The sequence below is a fragment of the Mobula hypostoma genome, chromosome 11, assembly GCF_963921235.1.
Source record: "Mobula hypostoma chromosome 11, sMobHyp1.1, whole genome shotgun sequence".
Classification (NCBI taxonomy): Eukaryota; Metazoa; Chordata; class Chondrichthyes; order Myliobatiformes; family Myliobatidae; genus Mobula; species Mobula hypostoma.
The window spans coordinates 102,517,595-102,530,294 of record NC_086107.1 but is presented as its reverse complement, the minus strand read 5'-3'; the positions used below and the strand labels follow the sequence as shown (position 1 = coordinate 102,530,294).

The 12,700-nt window shown below is 47.9% G+C and overlaps 1 protein-coding gene across 1 annotated transcript in view; it reads right to left on the bottom strand.

Annotated features, from left to right (window-relative positions):
- LOC134354030 (chondroadherin-like) overlaps positions 1-2,218 on the bottom strand; it is a 32,346-nt gene extending 30,128 nt beyond the window's left edge. Inside the window, exon 1 of the mRNA XM_063062704.1 lies at positions 2,025-2,218. The gene's annotated coding sequence lies outside the window, so the exon portion shown is untranslated. The remainder of the gene's footprint in view (positions 1-2,024) is intronic.
- Between the last annotated feature and the right edge of the window lie 10,482 nt (positions 2,219-12,700).

Sequence of the window (12,700 nt, the reverse complement as noted above, 5' to 3'; positions counted from 1 at the left end):
AACTGGACTCTGCTGCATCAATATGGACTGAAGGAGCCAATCAGGTGAGCAGGAAGCAATCGAACTGACCAATAACACACCTGATTAGTGCCTGGTAAGGAGAGGGACAGAAGTACGACTGGTGATGGGTTTTACAGCAGAATGAACTCGCAGCTCTAGATGGCTATCCACAAGCTGAAACCAGGGTTCTGGACCAAGCTCAGAGGAGACGTTCACAGTTTGGGGATTGAAGAGTTAACTGGGCAGATGGCTGCCATGTTGAAGGATCATGCAACCCACTCATAAGAACATAAGAAGTAGGAGCAGGAGTCGGTCATCTGGCCCGTTGGCGCCTGCTCTGCCATTCAATAAGATCATGGCTGAACTGACCATGGACTCATCTCCACCTATCTGGCTTTTCCCCATAACCCCGAATTCCCCTAATATACACAAATCTATCCAACCTTGTCTTAAACCTCCTGGGAGGGGGGAGAAGATGGCAGCACGATGGCAGCGCACGCGGCCACTTCGGTGATGATATCTGTTATCTGTCAAGTAGGGGACCGTGCACAATTCTGATTTGATGGAGTCAGACGTGAGAGCATGGAGGAACATCTGGAAAACTTCTGAAATGCCCGCTTTGCTGCCGCTGCTACTGTGTGGTAACCAGAATCTCCGGAGCTGAAGACCCCGAAATCTTCGGCTTTGCGTGTTTCAGCGGCCGGGGAGAGGTCGGTGGTGCTTGGGAGGCTGTATCGGAGGAGCTGGTCGGAAGCTCGAAGTTTTCAGATGGATGGACTCGGTGTCGGCTGTGGTCAGTTGTTTCCAAGGTATCGGCAAGTTGACGGTGCCTGGAGGTTTATGGCAGGGAGTTTCTCCCTTTTGCCGCCTGCTATCGGGGACTCGGGAGTTGATCAACTCGGGACTTTGAGACTTTTTTTACTGTGCCCATGGTCTGTTCTTCATCAAATTATGGTACTGCTTTGCACTGCTGTAACTATATGTTATAATTATGTGGTTCCGTCAGTGTTAGTCTTTGGTTTGTCCTGTTTTCTGTGATATCACTCTGGAGAAACATTGTATCATTTCTTAATGCATGTATGCATTTCTAAATGACAATAAAAGAGGACCGAGTGTTCTCATAATCTAAAAAAAATATATATCTACTGAGGTAGCCTCTACTGCTTCACTGGGCAGAGAATTCCACAGATTCACAGTTTCTTCTCATCTCTGTCCTAAATTTACCCCCTTCCTCCCCGAATCCTGAGGCTATGTCCCCTAGTTTTAGTTGTGAGTTGGCTGGAATCTAGGAATTAATTGGACATCAGCTTATCTCAGGATGCATTACTTTTGAGTTATTGGCAGCTAATTCGTGCACGGTGACCTCTCTGCTGAAATTTTGACCTGCTGAGTTTTGCGTGTGCTGCTCTGGATTTCCAGCATCTGCAGGCTTCCTTGTGTTAATGATTTATTGTTCCACGGCGAACAAGGGATGCCTGCCCTGAAGGAGGTTAAATCAGCTCTTCGACGGGAACTCAGCAGAACTTGGGTTTCTGGGGTGAGACTTGAACCCACGCCCTCCTGGTTCAGAGCCATCAGTTCTACCCACCGAGCTGCAGCCGCTGGAAGGAGGAGCAGGAAACATTTCTGAGTTAAGCTCCTGCCGTGCTCCCAGCCTGCCAACACCGCAGCTTCTCCTTTTAGAGTAAGAGGGCATGGAAACAGATCCTTAAGTAATTTATTACCCTCACCATTTAATCTCCCCACATTGCCTTCAAGCCATCTGGAAGAGGGACAATTTACAGCAGTCAATTAACCTAACAGCCCTTTGGGATGGTGGGTGGGGGGGGGGGCTGTAATGGGAGCTCCAGGGGGAAACAGACAAAGTCACAGGGAGAGGCTACAAACTTCACACGGACAGAATCAGAGGCAGGAATTGAACCCGTGACTGGTGGCTCTCACCGGGTCTCTCGTGCCCGCTCCACTACGCCAAGACGCAAACCGCACATGGAAAGTGACGGTAAGCCAAACCAGTTCTCACTCACCTGCGAGGAAGAGGGTCAATTCCACCGCTGGGTTCGACCTGCAGAGCGATTAGACCGCCGGTGGGCGCTGCCAGTTGGCAGGTCGGATGGTCCGCCCGCCCTGGGTGCTGCCTGTCACAGCGGTTAGCTCCTGCCACGAGCGGATGGTCTGGCGAACTGTGCAGCTCCTGCCACAAGCGAATGGTCTGGCGAACTGTGCAGCAAGCCTCCTATCCAGTCTGAGGTCGGGAAGTGGAGAGCTTCCTGCCATTGTCTAAGGCTGTGGAAGGGGAGGGACTTGAACACCAGGGCAGGTCTTGTTACTGTTGAGTGCACCGGGAGACCCAGAAAGCAGAGCAGTACGTTGTCCGGAGAGCGAGCGAGCACCCAGTACAGGGCACAGGGATCTACCCCTTTCCTGTTGCTTTCTGATGCCTCTTTCAGAAGTGCCATCACTTTGCTGTGAGACCTGTTTCCCCTCTGAAATACCATTTAGCCCAGGCACCATACAACCAATCTCACTGGCAGGGATATTGGCAACTGGCCATATTCCAGAGGGAATTACAATGTGAGCCCCACCAGTCACCCTGTTCCAGTATTTCTACTCTTCCTTGTCCGACTTACTTAGAAGGCCTGACTTTTCCACTCCAGTTGGAAAATGGAAAAGTTTTGTCATTGACTGTTTGACCTTTCCCTCCCAGCCCAATGTATTTTAACCAGTGGTTAAAAAAAGAATTGAACAAATGTGCTTATTTTTGTCATCGAGTCATGGGAACAGGTCCTTCACCCCAACTCATCTACGCAGACCAGACTTTCCGCGGCAGTCCCATTTGCTTGTGTTTGGTCCACTTCTCTCTAAGCTTTCCCCAGACCCAGAACCTTTCCGGCCCAGATTGGAGGTGAGATCCAATTTCGCCTGCTCTCCGCGATGTTCACTCCTCTCTCCAGGGCACCGGAGCCTTTCGCTGTTCCGACGTTTGGTCAATTTAAACGCCGGCCCAGATAGACTGAAAAGACGGGGTGGCGGGATCTGAGACGTGAGCCAATTTTGCTCACTCTCCACGATGATCACTCTTCTCTCCATAGCGCTGAGGCTATGAAGACTGCCCCGGCTGCTGTGCTCCGTGTTCCCCAGTATGATGAACTGATAAGCGAGGCTTTGGGCCTACTCTGGGGTTTCAGATCTGAGGACTCATTTTTGGTTTGGAATGTTGTTGTTCACTTCAATTGTTTGCATGGTTTGTGTTTTTTTTCTTTCTCTTCTGCATCGGGTATTGGTCTTTTTATTTTTTTTGTTTAATTGGGTTCTTTTGGGTTTCTTGCTTTGAGGCTACCTGTAAGCAGACAAATCTCAAGGTTGTATAATTTATACATTCTTCGATAATAAATGTAATTTGAATCTTAAACTTTTCCTATCCATATACCTGTCCAACTGTCTTTTAGGTGTTGTAATCGTATCCACTTTTACCACTTCCTCTGGCAGCTCGCTCCACATACCCGCCACCCTCCATGTGATTACATCATCCCTCAGTTCCCCTTTATGTTTCTCTCCTCCTGCCCTAGCTTTACCCTTCTCTACCCTGGGATAGAAACTGACCCACCCCGCCACCTTATTTATGCCCCTCTGAGGTCACCCCTCAGCCTCCTACGCTTCAGGGGAACAAAAAGCCCCAGCCTATCCAATCTCTTCTTAAAACTCAGTGCCTGCAGTCCTGGTAACATCCTTGTGAACCTTAGCTTCCAATACAGTAGTTAGGTGACCAGACTTGCCCACAATACCCCGTGTGGTCCCACCAATATCTTGTGCGGTCCACTACTACACTTTTACCCCTTCATGTCTCTATAAGGTGCTGGTGAGGCCTCACTTGGAGTACTGTTGGCAGTTTTGGTTTCCTTATTTAAGAAAGGATGTGCTGACGTTGGAGAGGGTACAGAGAAGAATCACTAGAATGATTCCAGGAATGAGAGGGTTAACATATGAGGAACATTTGTCCGCTCCTGGACTGTATTCCTTGGAGTTTAGAAGAATGAGGGGAGACCTCATAGAAACATTTCGAATGTTGAAAGGCATGGACAGAGTGGATGTGGCAAAGTTGTTTCCCATGATGGGGGAGTCTAGTACGAGAGGGCATGACTTAAGGATTGAAGGGCGCCCATTCAGAACAGAGATGCAAAGAAATTTTTTTAGCCAGAGGGTGGTGAATCTATGGAACTTGTCGCCATGGGCGGCAGTGGAGGCCAAGTCATTGGGTGTATTTAAGGCAGAGATTGATAGGTATCTGAGTAGCCAGGGCATCAAAGGTTATGGTGAGAAGCCAGGGGGAGTGGGACTAAATGGGAGAATGGATCAGCTCATGATAAAATGGCGGAGCAGACTCAATGGGCCGAATGGCTGACTTCTGCTCCTTTGTCTTATGGTCTTTAGAGCACGGTCACTGATTCCTGGAGGGGTGGCGATTCCATTTGGATGAGTGGGGGGGGAGGGCTGTCGTGCTTTGACTGACCTCTGCGTCTTCCAGCTGACCAGTCACCCTCTCACCTGACGCAGCGTCTCTGAGGCCAATCCTGACAACTCACTGCTCAGACCACGGCAGCCAAACTGAGGCCGGCTCAGGGGTCATGCCTGGGCTGCCTTGACATAGATGTCACTCTCGCTCAGCCACTGGGGTCTCTCTCAGTTCAGGGGACAGCAGAGATGACAAGTAAGTGTTGGCAATGTCCACAGCAGCCATACAGTTCTAATGACTTGGGTTCAGTCCTGACCTCCACTGCTGTTGGTGTGAATTTAATTTAATTTTTATTGGAATACAGCACAGAATATGCCCTTCCAGCCACTCGGCCCAGCAATCCTCCGACTTAATTCTAGCCTAATCACACAACTGTTTACAGTGACCAGTTAGAAGAATGAGAGGAGATCTTACAGAAACATATAAGATTAGATTAGATTAGATTCAACTTTATTGTTATTGTGCCGAGAACAGATACAAAGCCAATGAAATGCATTTAGCATCTGACCAGAAATGCAAACTACTACTACTACGTTGACTCAGGCCTAGGGGGCCGGCATCGGGCATGATGACGGACTCTCCACTTCTCCCTCTCCCTCATCAGTGTGTTCAGTTCATCTACATTGGCCGTGCCGCTGTCTTCTAGGAGCGGGTTGACCATAGTCTTGGGAGGGCGCCCAGGGTTCATCCTCCCGTGCTTGGGCTCCCATATGATGACTAGGCTGGCAGGTAGCTCGGGGTGGCGTAGACAGTGCCCCACTAGTTGCAGTCTTCTCACCTTGATTTTAGTGGTGAGCATCAGTAGGTTGTTATAGAGCTCGACGTTCGTCATGTGCTGTTGCCAACTCATGTCAAGAGCCATCCGGAGCATTTGTGTATAGCAACCATCTAGAGACTTTCGCATAATCTTGGTAAGTGTCCACGTCTCGTATCCGTACGTGAGAACGGACTCTGTGATTGCTATGAAAATCCTCTTTTTAAGCCCCCTGGTCAGGTTCGACTTCCAGATTTCCTTCATGTCGTTCATAGCCCTCCACACCAATGCCTCCCGTATCTTTATGTCCTTCTCCGAACTCATCATTCTTGACCCGAGGAAATGCAAAGAATAGTGTTATTTATAAAATAACTGTGAATAAAAAGAGCACTACAGCACACAAATATAAAAGTACTGACAGTACAATACGGATGCAATACTGCTTAGCGCTGTGATGTGAGGTTCAGCAGGGTCACAGCCTCAGGGAAGAAGCTCTTTCTGTGCCTGCTGGTGTGGGAGCGGAGGCTCCTGTAGCACCTACTGGATGGGAGGAGAGTAAAAAGTCCATGATTAGGGTGAGATGCGTCCCTGATAATGCTTTTCGCCCTGCCCAGGCAGCGTTTATGGTAGATGTTCTCAATGGTGGGCAATTGGGTGCTGATAATCCGCTGGGCAGTTTTCACCACACGTTGGAGTGCTTTGCGGTCCGATATGGGACAATTGCCATACCACGCTGAGATGCAGTTGGTGAGTATGCTCTCAATGGTACAGCAGTAAAAGTCCATCAGTATCCTGGGACAGAGGTGAGCTTTCTTGATGCTCCGCAGGAAATAAAGGTGCTGTTGCGCCTCTTTGATCAGGATGGAGGAGTTCAGGGACCAGGTGAGATCCTCGGAAATGTGGACACCAAGGAATTTGAAGCTTGATACACACTCCAGTACAGCTCCGTTGATGTAGATGGGGATGTGAGTGAGTAATATAAAATTATGAAAGGGATAGAAAAGATAGAGGCAGGAAAGTTGTTTCCTCTGTAGGTGAGACTAGAACTAGGGGACACAGCCTCAAGATTCGGGGGAGTAGATTTAGGACAGAGATGAGGAGGAACTGCTTTTCCCAGAGGGTGGTGAATCTGTAGAATTCTCTGCCCAATGAAACAGTGGAGGTTACCTCAGTAAGTATATTTAAGACAAGGTTGGATAGATTTTTGCATAGTAGGGGAATTAAGGGTTATGTGGAAAAGGCAGCTTAGGTAGAGGTGAGTCCGTGGCCTGATCAGCCGTGAACTTATTGAATGGCAGAGCAGGCTCGACGGGCTAGTGGTCTACTTCTGCTCCTATTTCTTATGTTCTTAACCTACCAATCAGTATGTCTTTGGACTGTGGGAGGAAACCAGAGCACCCGGAGGAAACCCATGTGATCACACGGAGAACGTACAAACTCCTTACAAGCAGTGGCGGGAATTGAACCTGGGTCGCTGGTACTGTAAAGCGTCGTGCTAACTACTACGCTACCGTGTCCTCCCTGTGACAGGGCGTGTTTTCTCCGGGTGCTCCAGTTTCCTCCCACATACATACTCCTGTATCCCAAAGATGGGCTGTCGGTGGGTTACTTGGCCCTCTAAGTTGCCCCAGTGTGTGGGTGAGGGGTAGGACAAGAGTCAGTGAGTCATACAGTTAGGAAAGAGGCAAAGTGTATGGAAACAGTGTTGTGTAGCCATTTAAATGCCGTTGATGACTCTGTTTCCACTCACCGATCTGCCACTCTCTGGGTGAGAGAAACCCCCTCAGATCCCCTCTGAATCTCCAACTCTTTATCCTAAACCTCCTGTGTCTCCTCCAGTTTCATCTGCCTGCGATATGGGGGAATATTTCCCACAGTCCGCCCTATCTATACCTCTCATAATTTTATACATCACAATCGTGTCCCCTCTTAACCACCTCTGCTCCAGTGATAATACAGTAGATCCAACTTCAACAGTCTCTCCTCATAACTGAAATGCTCCTTCCCAGCGAACGTACCTCTGGACCCTCTTCGGGGCTAAAGCATAATTTCTGTGCAGCGGTAATGAGGAGTCTGCACAATCCCCAGCTGAGCTGATGGGAAGGTGCGGAGAATAAAATTGGACTAGTGCAAATGGTTGGCATGTACTCAGTGGGCCAAAGAGCCTGTTTTTGTGCTGTATAGCTCTGGCTCATTTCATGAATTAATATATTGACAAAGAGCCTTCAAAACTAACCTTTATCTTCTTCAGAGCTCCCCTTACCACCCAGCTTTGTATTACCTGCACTATCGAGCACTATGAGCCTCTGCGGCTTGCTACAGAACTTTGATCTCCTAGGTTTCTCGAGCACCCATATTTACTAACTGCTACCTTAACTAGAGCCATTGAGCCCTTGTGCTTTCTGTTTGGTCTTATCAAGTTAATTGTGACTGGCGCAGGTTTGCTGCATTCTATGATTATTTAAAGCGGTCTCCAGTAAGCTCTTTAGCAGAGTCTGACTGTGTTATCGAGAATGATTTGTCTCGCAGTGTACCTCTGAGGCTCTGTTGGTATTCCGAGGCCTCACCACTTGTTTCCATCTCTTCGTGGGGATTCTGCTGTCCTCCACTCCTGGGCCAGGTCACAAGCCTGCCGTCCGCCACTCCTGGGTTGAGTCGGTACCACCGACCCCAGTGATAGTGAAAGCCTGCCGTTCCTCCGCTCTTGGGGGCAGTCTTGCGAGTGTGCACTGTGACAGGGAGCTAATGTAAAAGTTAGGTGGAACTTCGAATGTTCTGCACTTGGAATAATATGTACAGTTCAGTCCCTCAGTGGCAGAAATGACTCACAAAGATCAGGGGAAAGGACCAACAATCTTGATGAAGATGTTGCTAGAATATCGAAGGCGGCCCAACAAGGAAGATTGAGGACAACGGAGATCCTTGCCTTGAAAAGTTTGAAAGTTATGTAAAGTTATTACAGTTTCCATAAGGACTGAGTAAAAAAAGGGAAGTTCAAAGTTCAAAGTGCATTTATTATGAAATATGTATACATTACTAGTAAGACACATAAAAGTTGCTGGTGAACGCAGCAGGCCAAGCAGCATCTCTAGGAAGAGGTACAGTTGATATTTCAGGCTGAGACCCTTCGTCAGGACTCCTGGGTCTCGGCCCGCAATGTCGACTGTACCTCTTCCTAGAGATGCTGCCTGGCCTGCTGCGTTCACCAGCAACTTTTATGTGTGTTGCTTGAAATTCCACCATCTGCAGATTTCCTCGTGTTTGCGTTATACTTTACTAGTATAAGGATGCACCAACTAATCTGATAAAAGATTAAGGATGAATTTCAGTACACAGAGAGCTGAGAGTGGTGAACTACCTGTCACAGGTAATCTTCAAAGTATCCATGTAAGGAAAAGCTTGATGCATACACGAGATAGAAAGCCTCCACCTATCATCTCACTTCCCCACCTTCCATCATGGTGTCTACTCTTCCCTCCTCCACCCGCTTATTTCCCCTCCTCACCTGGATTCACCTATCGCTTGCCAGCTCATGCGCACCCTTCCCCCCCTCTCTTTATACTGCCCATCGGCCCTCCATCTTTCAGCCCAGGTGAAGAGTCTTGACCCGAAAAGTCACTGGTCCATTTCCTCCACAGATACTGCCTGATCCACATAATACAGCAAAGAGGCCAGGGTCTATAATCCTTGGATTGTCCATTTGCAAAATTCTTCCCACTTCCGCTTGCCTCATTGCTCTACATTTTTCATTGAAAAGTATCTGTTAACACCAAATCTTCGAGCTCGGGTAACACTAGGGTGTCTAACCAAAGGCCTGATCCCTGTTAGACCAATTTCACGCACACAAAATGCTGGAAGAACTCAGCAGGCCAGGGGAGTCAACAGTCGACGTTTTGGGCTGAGACCCTTCTTCAGGACTGAGAGAGAAGGGGGAAGATGCTGAAATATAGAGGTGGGGGAGGACAGAAAGCCTAACTAGAAGGTGATAGGTGAAGCCAGGTGGGTGGGAAAGGTCAAGGGCTGGAGAAGGAAGAATCTGATAGGGGAGGAGTGTGGACCAGAGGAGAAAAGAAAGGAGGAGGGGACTCGTGGGGGGGTGGGGGTGGGAAGTAATAGGAGGTGAGAAGTAAAAGGTCAGAGTGGGGAACGGGGGGGGGGCGGGAAAGGATTTGTATACAAGAAGGAGAAATTGATATTCATGCTGTCAGGTTGGAGGCTACCCAGACAGATTATAAGGTGTTGCTCCTCCACCTTGAGTGTGTCTTCATCTTGGCACAAGAGGAGGCCATGAACCGACATGCCAGAATGGGAATGGGAATTAAAATGTTTGGCCACGGGGAAGTCCCGCCTGAGGTCAATGTCGGATCTCCAGTGCATTCAAGGTTCTGGTTTGAGGGTTTAGGCCTGCCCCTATGCAGTTTACAGAGTACGGCCTGAACAAGATGGACCTCCCAAGCTGGCTGCGAGGATCCACGTACCATAGGCAACTGATGTGTGCTTTATGCTCAAAATTCATCCTCTTGTGACCTTATGTCACTATAAGTACCTCCTTATGTTTCAATCTCCATCACGTGACTGGATGTGTGGTACACTGTCTCGGTTCGCACATGGTCTATTTACTGCTGGGTGTTTGCCCAGCACACACAGACAGTGATCGCCAAGTAACGGCAGGGTTAACTGGACAATGGGCACTCTGTACTGGAGTTTTGTATGCACAGACACACAGCCACTGTCAACACGTCCAGGATTCTTTTAAACTCCACAAGAGTTTCTGAAAGGCACCTTAGAGTAAATGCCCACTCTACGCTATCACCATAACGTTACTTAATCGTAAATTGTCAACAACAGCTTGTAAATCCTGATTATCCATGGTGCGTACCATATAACACAGTAAGAGCCCACAGTCTATTACCCTTGGAAGGTCTAGTTGCAAAATTCGTCCCATCTCCTCTTACCCAATTTCTCGGCAACTGACTTTCCCCTTTTCAGCATATTGCTGATTCCCTTTGGGAAGTTGCATAGCGCTGAATATAAAAATTTCAGAAATCATGTTGCCACCATATGAATTTTTGTTTAAACTGCATTTGAAGTGTTGTCTGCAGTTCTGGTCACCAGATTACAGGAAGGATGTGGAGTTTTTAGAAGTAGTTCATCAGGGTGTCGCTGGGACTACAGAGTATACTTTATACTTTATAGTCGCCAAACAATTGGTACTAGAACGTACAATCATCACAGTGATATTTGATTCTGCGCTTCGCGCTCCCTGGATTACAAATATTAAATATTAAAAATAGTTATAATTAGTAAATATTAAAAATTTCAATTATAAATCATAAATAGAAAATAGAAAAATGGGAAGTAAGGTAGTGCAAAAAAAACTGAGAGGCAAGTCTGGATATTTGGAGGGTACGGCCCAGATCCGGGTCAGGATCCGTTCAGCAGTCTTATCACAGTTGGAAAGAAGCTGTCCCCAAATCTGGCCGTATGAGTCTTCAAGCTCCTGAACCTTCTCCCGGAGGGAAAAGGGATGAAAAGTGAGTATTAGCTGTAAGGAGAAGTTTGACACACTTGGGTTGTTTTCTCAGGAGTGTCAGAAACTTGAGGGGACACATGATAGATAAGTAGAATATTTCGCCAGGGCAGAAAATCTAGAGGGTACAGCTTTAAGTTGGGGGTGGGGGGAAAGTTTAAAGGAGATTTATGAAAGCAACCTTTTTTTTACACACAGAGAGCAGTAGGTAACTTAGGATGGGCTGCCAAGGGAAACGATAGCGGCGTTTAAGAATCAGAATCAGAAGAGGTACTGAGACAGATACATGAACATACAGAGGATGGAGGGATAGGGATCATGTACGGCAGATGGGGTTAGTTTAATTTGCCATTATGGTCAGTATGGACGTTGTGATCCAAAGGGCCAGTTCCTATGCTATTGTGTTCTGAAAGATTTAGAGATTAACTTTAATTGTCACATGTAGAGAACTGTGCAAAAGTCTGAGGCAATATATATATATATATATAGCCAGGGTGCCAAAGACTTTTGCACAGGACTGTAGTAATTTTATATATTGCACTGTGCTGCTAACATATAAAAATGAACAAATTTCATAACACATGTGAGGATGATAAACCTGATTGTGATATGGGTCTCTCTTGTGGGTTAAGAGTGGGAAGGGGGCAGGGAGAGGGGAATTGTGGTTGCGAAAAGGGGAAGGAGGCGGGAAGCGCCGGAGAGCCATTCTATAATGATCAATAAACCAATTGTTTGGAATCAATTGACCTTGCCTGGTGTCTCAGCTGGGTGCGTCTGCGCCCGTGCCACCCTCAACCCCTGGCACTGCTTCTCTGCCACCTGTCCCACACCCCTCCCATGGTGCTCCACTCTCACCATTCCCAACATCCTTTGCTCCCGCCGGATTTACAAACTCGCTCTCCGCTCCACGTTGACAAATACAGTACTGTGCAAATGTTTTAGGCACCCTAGCGATATATATGTGCCTAAGACTTTTGCACAGCGCTTTGTGTCGGAACACACACTGAAATGTGTCCAAGGATGTGTTGGGACAGTCCACAAGTGTCTACTCGCATTCAGTGCCAACATGATATGCCCACAACTTACTAACCCGTATGTCTTTGGAATGTGGGAGGAAAAGCGGAGCATCCAGAGGCGACACATGTGGTCACGGGGAGAACATACAAGTTCCTTACAGACAGCGCCGGGAACTGAACTACTCACTGGTGGCCGACTGGTGGCACAGTGGCATCAGCGACGGACTTCGGAGCAAAGGCTCCCGAGTTCTAATCCAAGTCGGGCCACTCCCCCCTATCAGTATTGATAGGATAAATGCTAGCAGGCTTTTCCTACTGAGGTTGGGTGAGACTAGAACTAGAGGTCATGGATGAAGGGTGAGAGGTGAAATGTTTAATGGGATCATGAGGGGGAATTTCTTTGTGCAAGTGGTGGATGCGGGGGACAATTCCAACGTTTAAGAGAGAAGTTTGCATAGGTACATGGATGAGAGGGGAATGGAAGACTATGGGCCGGGAGCAGGTCAATGGGACTAGGCAGATTACTAGATGGGCTGAAAGGCCTTTTTCTGTGCTGTAGTGTTCTATGACTCTACCAAACCTTTACATTCTTTCTGAATTGCAGTGCCCAGAACTGGAGCTGAAGCCTCCTTTTATTTCCTTAATTTTCTTATGACACAGAAGACTGTGCACTCCTGTCAGCAAGGACTCACACCCCCATGTATTCTGATATCCATGGGGGAAACCTTGCTGACATACGGGTCCTGATAAAGGGTCTCAGCCTGAGATGCAGCCTGGAGATGCAGGTTGGGGGGTTGATTGCCGACTACAAATTGCTCTCCCTCACCCCCTCCCCATGTGTAGCTATGTGTAGAATCTGGGGGACATTAATGAGAATGTGGGGAGATGGA